Raw genomic sequence first — 8,315 nt, 5'->3', positions numbered from 1 at the left:
CCTGCAGAAGAGAAGAATGAGGGGGGATTTGATAGCTGCTTTCAACTACCTGAAAGGGGGTTCCAAAGAGGATGGCTCTAGACTGTTCTCAATGGTAGCAGATGACAGAACGAGGAGTAATGGTCTCAAGTTGCAGTGGGGGAGGTTTAGATTGGATATTAGGAAAAACTTTTTCACTAAGAGGGTGGTGAAACACTGGAATGCGTTACCTAGGGAGGTGGTAGAATCTCCTTCCTTAGAGGTTTTTAAGGTCAGGCTTGACAAAGCCCTGGCTGGGATGATTTAACTGGGAATTGGTCCTGCTTTGAGCAGGGGGTTGGACTAGATGACCTTCTGGGGTCCCTTCCAACCCTGATATTCTATGATTCTATGATTCTAAGTACCGACCCTCCCCAGCTGTGCAGTGTGCTCCCCGCACCATGCCTGGCTGGCTCCCGGGGCCCATCTATAGGTGGGGTCATGGGCCAACCTCCCCTCTCCCTCCCCTCTGCTCTGGGGTGCATTGTGACCCTGAGGGTGCACCGAAGGAGCAGCCCAAGCACTCCCTGGAGTGCAGGACCTCAGGCTGTTGCTGGCCCTTCTGCTGGAGCCCTCCCGTTGCCCCACACACCCACGCCAGGGCCAGCCCATTCTGTCTAGAGAGTGTCAATTAGGGCTAGATCCTGCCTGCAGATAAATCCAGCTGCAGCTGGCATCACCTAGGATAACCTGTGGGCAGAATGAGACCCTTAGAATGCGGGGTGGCTTGCCGAGGTCACTGGCAACAGGATCTAGGGCCTGCCACCTGCACAGCTGATTCAGTTGTGATAGCTTCCTCTGGGGGCTTGTGTGACAAGAGCAGGGTGGTGCCTCACCCCCCTCAGGGGCACATGTCTCCACAGCACTAACATGTACCCTTGCCAAAGGGACCAAGGACTGGCAGAGCATGGAGAGAGAGTTACTACCCCAGGTCAGAGCTAAAGCCCAGTGGTCGACAGTGATGTGTGAGGGAAGATGGTAGTGTGCAGGTCCAGGGCATGCCCCTTGCCTGGGAACAGTCTCCAGGCCCTGAGTCTCCCCGGGGGGCCGGGGGTGTCATTTACACCTGGGCAAAGGGAGCATGCAACCCCCTCCCCCCAGAATTCTGAGCATTTACACTAACTCTGCCCAAGATATTGACACAAGGTGCAGGCAAGAGAGCCAGGCTGCAGGGTGCAGCCCTCAGGGGCTGGAGGGTGCCAAGCAGGGGATCAGACCCACAGTGGACTTGCAGGGTAGGCAGGCTGGGGGTCAGGCCCACAGGGGTCCAGCAGGCAAGGGTTCAGATGCTCAGTCTGGTCCTTTTTCAGAAACACACCCACTTTGCCCATTAATGCTGTGGGGGAACAGGGCGGAGATGTTCTTTGCAGAGCTGGCAGGTAAACAGCCGGCGGGAGTGCGGGGGGTAAGGAAGGGAGGGGTCCATGCACTCTTTCGAGTTTTCATTGAAATATTGAAGAACAGCATCTGGGACAGGGAGCACAAGGCATGAGCCACTACAGCCTCGCTAGCAACCCAGGGAAGGTGACAGAGGCTGCTCGCTGGCTTTAGGGCTGCTCTGCACCAGCAGAGGATGTGGAGAGCGCTCCTCTCCTGGGGAACTGAGCCTTTGCGCCCCGGGGCACCAACTCATACTGTTACCTCATAGGAAGCGACTTGTACATCGCCCCAGGAGTGCTGTCTAAATGAGTGTGTAACAGCCAGCGGTGCCCATGGCCTGGCTTTTAGACTCACAAAATGCATCCCCCAGGGCGGCTCCGCCGCACCTCTCCTGTGACAGGCGTGCCACATGAATCAGGGAGCTGAGGAAGGAGACAATAGTTGTATCATGATGGCTGGGAAAGATAAAAGCATGAATGAATGCAGGATTGATGGCCATGCATGGGGGTCACTGGCTCCCACCCCTGGTAGGGACCCTGGAGAATCCCAGGGTGTGGTGAGTGAACCAGAGAAAACACTTCCTCTGGGCCTGCCTCTTCCTGCCTGCCCGCCCCCAAGTGCCCCTCTATAAATAGCAGGTCGGTGACTCATTCTGGGGACAAGGCTGGCTCCGTTCTCTCTGCTTTCTGTTTCTGCTGTGTTCACCCACGGTGTGGATGATGCCAGGTTTTCTCTGTGAACCCTGCCCAGAGTTGGGCGGTAGCACTCTCTGGAGAATTTCTGAATGGCCAGTGGAGCATGGTGCCCTGCGAGTGAGTAAGAGGGACCCTGTAGGGACCCAGGCAGAGACAGGGAAAGGCCACTGCTGACACACAGAGAGCGAGTGCAAGGCCCTGGCATGCCAGGCCCAAGGGAGGGAGTCTCCCTGCAGCCTGAAGGCCAGGCTGGGACTGACCACTGCAGAGGTGCATGGCCAAGGGCCTGGGGCATAGGGTGGAGTCTCTCAAGCGCTTAAGTGACTTAAGGAGAACATAAGAACGGCCAGACTGGGTCAGACCAAAGGTCCATCTAGCCCAGCATGCCGTCCCTCAGCAGTGGCCAGAACCAGCAGCCCCGGAGGGAATGAACAGAGCAGGGAATCATCAATGATCTGTGCTCTGTTGCCCATTCCCAGCTTCTGGCAAACAGAGTCTATGGCAGTGGTGTCTAAACTTTTGACGCACAAGATCACTTTTCGAATTTAAGGGCAACCCAGGATCTCCCCCATCCCTTCCCCAAGGCCTCGCCCTGCTCACTCCATCCCCCGCCTCTCAGTCACTCGCTTTCCGCCACCCTCATTGACTTTCACCGGGCTGGGGCAGGGGATGAGGATTCGGAAGGGGGTGCAGGCTCTGGGCTAGGGCCGAGGGGTCACAGTGTGGGAGGAGGCTCTAGGCTGAGCCTGGGGCAGGGGGTTGGGGTGCAGGATGCAGGCTCTGGGAGGGAGTGTGGATGCAGAAGGGGGCTCCGGGCTGGGGCAGAGTGTTGGGGTGCAGGAGGGGTATGGGGTGCTGGCTCTGGGAGGGGGCAGGGGGTTGGGGTGCAGGAGGGGCGTGGGGTGCTGGCTCTGGGAGGGGGCAGGGGGTTGGGGTGCAGGAAGGGCATGGGGTGCTGGCTCTGGGAGGGGGCAGGGGGTTGGGGTGCAGGAGGGGCGTGGGGTGCTGGCTCTGGGAGGGGGCAGGGGGTTGGGGTGCAGGAGGGGCGTGGGGTGCTGGCTCTGGGAGGGGGCAGGGGGTTGGGGTGCAGGAGGGGCGTGGGGTGCTGGCTCTGGGAGGGGGCAGGGGGTTGGGGTGCAGGAGGGGCGTGGGGTGCTGGCTCTGGGAGGGGGCAGGGGCTTGGGGTGCAGGAGGGGCGTGGGGTGCTGGCTCTGGGAGGGGGTTGGGGTGCAGGAGGGGCATGGGGTGCTGGCTCTGGGAGGGGGTTGGGGTGCAGGAGGGGCGTGGGGTGCTGGCTCTGGGAGGGGGCAGGGGGTTGGGGTGCAGGAGGGGCGTGGGGTGCTGGCTCTGGGAGGGGGCAGGGGGTTGGGGTGCAGGAGGGGCGTGGGGTGCTGGCTCTGGGAGGGGGCAGGGGGTTGGGGTGCAGACACTTACCTCAGGCGGCTCCCAGTCGGCAGTGCAGCCACAGTTCCTCATTCCCGGCCGATGGGAGCCTCGGGGCTGGTGCCTGTAGTCAGGAGCTGTGCACCGAGACCCCTGCCCCACCCTCCGGGGCTGGGTGGGGGGCGCGCTGGCCGCTTCCAGGAGTGACGTGGGGCCAGGCAGGTAAGGAGGCTGCCTTAGTGGCAGCCCCTTTGCCCCACCGGACTTTTAGTGGTCGGAGATTGCGATCGACTGGGAGAGTCTCCTGGATCGACCAGTCAATCGCGATTGACTGGTTGGTGACTACTGGGTGAGGGACATCATCAGGCTCATTGAAAGTCAGTGAGAGTCTGCAGCTCTTGAGCTCCTAAGTCACTAAGAAAGCCCACCCCAGGAGCTCCCCCTTTGGGCTCCTCACACTGTGGCCTGGTGTCTGTCTGAGACCACGGGTTGGTTCAGGCTAGGGCGCCTCTCCTACAGGCTTTGCAAAGGATGTGTGTGTGTGTGTGTGGGGGGGGGGGCTCACACTGCACCCAGTTTGAGCAGGACATGGTCACTGGGCTCTTCCTCTGCTCCTGGGGCCACTGCTCTCAGGAGCGACCTCTGGAGTGCAGCAGTGTAACGGGATGCAGCCTTACGAGTCAGGGTCTTTGCATTCCAGTCCCACCTCTGCCACTGAATTGCTGTGGGACCTAGTGCCAGGTGGCCTTGCTCTGTGCCTCAGTTTTCCCATCAGCTAAAATGGGGATAGTAGCCCTGACACACCTCCTGGGGTGCTGTGCAGCTGGGTTCATTGGTGCTTGTAACGTACCCTGGGACCCTCCGATGGGGGTGACTCACCTCTGTGCTGGTGGCTGGGTGCCAGGGAGTGCAGTAGTGGCCAGTTTCTGGTATGGAACAGCCCCACAGCCCTGTTGTTTCATCTGTAACTGGCCTTTCAGTCCTGAGCTCCCAGTGCCCTGACGTCCCTGAGCTGCCCTTTGTGCATCACGGCCACACGCGCTGGCTCAGCATGTCACAAACCCCCATCAAACGTCTGTGGGGAGCATCTCCCTGCAGCTTGGTGCCAGGGCCAGAGCGTGATTCACCCCTGCCTGCACCCGATGGCATCAGTCACTCCGAGGCCACGTGGGTGTGAATGGTCCTGGTCTGACTGGGGACACATGGCAGCATCAGGGGCTGGACAGTGGAGCGTTGGGACCCTGGTTTTTATCTCCTGGGGAAAAGCAAGTGCTCAGGACTTGATAGCAGGCCAAAGCTGAACAGATTCCATTGGCACAGCCTTGGCCTTTCCTGCTGGTGCCTCCTCCAAAGGCAGGGACAAGTGGATGATGCTTCCTGAGGCCAGGGGGAATGTTGGGTGGAGAGTTGCCCCCTCCATGGAGCTAGGGTGCCCCAGAGTTCCTGCTGCTGCCTGGGCCCCAAGGACCTGTATGAGCAGTGGGTGTTTCGGGCTAAGCGTGGTTGGGTAGAACTAGCAGGAAGGGTGCAGGGAGCTTGCGGATCCAGCCTGGGTGGGCTGGGGTGGCACGGGGAGGGAGGGTTCACCACTGGCCCTGCAGTGGGAGCGTCTTTTCTCTCTGTTCCATGGATACCTCACCATGGATGAGCCCTGGGCCTTTTCCCAGAGGGCAGCCCAGCAAGTGTCCTGGGTCTGGCACTTATAGAGAGCTGCCCCTCCCCAGGGCACCCTGTACTTGGCTGCAGAGAAGTGGATGCATGCCTGTTTTCCACCCAGATGACCACTGTTGATTGAAGGGCAATGGGGAGAAACTTGCACAAAGTAGCTGTGGAAGATGGTTCTGTATCTCTCTTAAATAACCATCCGTGCCAACCCTCTGTCTGCAAGTGTGCCCAAAACTCCAGACCATGGGGCTTGGCAAGGAGGGGCAAGTTTGTCAGTTCCCTACCTTTGGGCCATGCAAATGGTCCCCCAAAGGTGCCCAGTGCCAGGGAAGCCTGCACTTCAGCAATTACTAGCGCCTCTCTTGCCAGCACACGCTTCTCCTGGGATGCCAGGGGCTTTGTTTAAAGAGAGAACAAGGATGAACATGTCCCCTTCCATGAGTGGACCTTAGCCAGAATGCTGGCTCCAAAGGGCCCAGAGCTCTGGGTGGGGTGGGATGTCCCACTGGACTCATATCTGATTCCAAGGGGCCTGGTCCCTACAATCAGCCCAAGCACAGCCACTGCCCTGCACATCCTGGGAATTTTGGGATGCTTGTGAGCTGGCTCCAGGGGTGAATTCTCAGCCTGAGCCCAGCTGTTCTGTGAGTGATGGTCAGGCCAGTTCCCTTTCACATGCAGCTTCACACAGCTCCACAGGCCCTGGGAAGACACCCTCCTTCCCCCTGATCCTGTGCTTGCAGGGACAGAGCTGCAATCCCAAATGGGGCTGGGGACCTCAGGCACTTGTGCCATTGCAATGGGCCTAGCAGAGATCGAAATGAAGAGAAGAAGGCCTTCGTACCAGTGTAGCAAGGTAGAATCATCCCCCCCCCCCTTCACAGTGGAACTGACTGCGGGGAAGAGGAGAATCACGCATCCCCCAGGGCCATGCTGGGGCGAGTGTTAGGAAAATCTGCCTGGATCCCACCCCCTGGCAGCCCCATGGCCAAGTGTTTGATCAGCCCACTGCAAAGGACACAGCCAGGCAGAGTGTGAGACCAGCCACTCCCAAAGCCACCTATTCCCAGACCTCCTGTTTCTGGGGATGGGCCCACCTGCCATCGCCATGCTGGGTGTCACTGTGGCAAAGCATGAGACCTGTTAACAGCAGAAGCCAGAAGGGACCCACCACAGGAACATACAGTAGGGATTTCCCTGCTCAACAGCTAGACCCGAGGTTTGGATTTGCTGCTGCTGGCATCAGAAGGCAGGAAACATCTCTGCTGCTGTGTCCAGAGGTTTGTCAGTTTGGTGACTGATGTCTGGCTGGCGCCCTGTCTTTTTCTGAGGCGCAGGCCCATGTGGCACCTCCAGGGTTAAAGGTACATTGCTGAGAAGAGGGCAGTTCTCATCAAAACATTCCCTTCTTTTTCATCCACAAAGCATGTCCCTAGGCCTTGCTGTTCTGGATCCCACTGCTGGGCTATCTGCTCCCTCAGGATCCTCCTTCAGGCTCGTCCCATGCTACCGAGGACTAACGCCCAGCTATCTATATCTCACCCCAGTCAATTGTGAGAAGCTTTATGCAACGGCCTGTGTGGGATGAACTGGGATGTTCCCCTGGTGTTACCTGGACCGGTGATCTACTAGGTCACTCCAATCCTCGCCTCTGGGAGCCAGCCTTACCCTGCTCGGCTGTGAGAACCCCCACTCCCAGGCTGTTCACACACAACCTCTGCCATGTAAGCTGCTCCCAGCTATGTGAGTGGGCACTTTTGGCCAGCCACTGCTTGGATTGTGTAACCGAATGACACTAGCCAATATCTCCGGTCCCAGACGTAACCGTTGGAACCTCTGTCTTGCAGCGTGCAGTTATACCTGCTGGACACTGCAAGCCTATATGAGTTCGTCAATTTAACAAAGAAATTGATATGTACCAGGCTTGTTATCCCAAGGGGAGTTTCTGACATGCTTCAAACCAAACACACTGCTTCAGGTAGAATAAACAAACACATTTATTAACTACAAAAGATAGATTTAAAGCGATTATAAGTCAAAGCACAAGAAGTCAGATTTGGTCAAATGAAATAAAAGCAAAACACATTCTAAGCTGATCTTAACACTTTCAGTGCCCTTACAAACTTAGATGCTTCTCATCACAGGCTGGCTGATTGCCCTTCAGCCAGGCTCTCTCCTTTGATCAGCACTTCAGTTGCTTAGTGGTGGTGTCTGTAGACAGAGGTGGAAGAGAGAGAGCATGGCAAACGTCTCTCCCTTTTATCATGTTCTTTCTTCCCTCTTGGCTTTTCCCCGCCCGCCCTTCAGAGTCAGGTGAACATTACCTCATCATAGTCCCAACCTGACCAAGGGAAGGGGGGTGACTCAGTCAAGAGTCCAACAGATCCTTTGTTGCTGCCTAGGCCAGTGTCCTTTGGTCCTGTGAGACTGGCTGGGTTTGTCCCATACATGCTCTGATGAGGTGTGAACTTCCCCTCTGCTCCTGGAGAGTTTTTCCTGGACTTATTTTAAGCCATGAAGACACATTTTCAGCCTCATAACTAAATACATGAAATTACAGCCTATAACATCACTATAACAGCAATGCTCAGTGCATTATGAGCCTTCTGAAGACACCCGACCTGACAAAAAAATCCTTTGCATTTGATACCACACAATCATATTATAAGGATGAACATGGGGGTGCAGGGTGTTCCCCTGAGGTACAGAGTGTCACACGAACCTAAGACCTTTGTCACTGAAAGCACCAGCTTCTACCAGTTAAAATGGAGCTTGATGAACAAGATTATCTGACACAGCTTCCTGTGCTGGCAGGGACTGCACTTGATGACCCATGAGGTCCCTTCCAGGCCTATGTTCCTATGTACTTGAGCTAAAAGAGTAGCTCCATTAGTAGGCAGCTATAGTAGGTCCTTATCCCTTATCTTCTTGTGTGAACCATAAGTTGTAGAAGGGGAAGGGAACAAAGCCCGTGCTATTGTGAGCTACATTTATCGAGCACAAGACTGGAAAACAAATGCCTTCTTGGTCCCCAGAGCAGATGATTTTAAGGCATGAGACACCCTTCTCATTCTGCCTGGCACCTGTAAAGGGATAGGAAAGTTCCATCTGATCACAGAGGTACCTGCTGAGGGTAGAGTAACTCCTCGGAAGCCTGCAGGAAGCTGCTCACAG

This window comes from Lepidochelys kempii, chromosome 19 (genome assembly GCF_965140265.1).
Source record: "Lepidochelys kempii isolate rLepKem1 chromosome 19, rLepKem1.hap2, whole genome shotgun sequence".
NCBI classification, from domain to species: domain Eukaryota; kingdom Metazoa; phylum Chordata; order Testudines; family Cheloniidae; genus Lepidochelys; species Lepidochelys kempii.
This window is presented reverse-complemented; position numbering follows the sequence as displayed.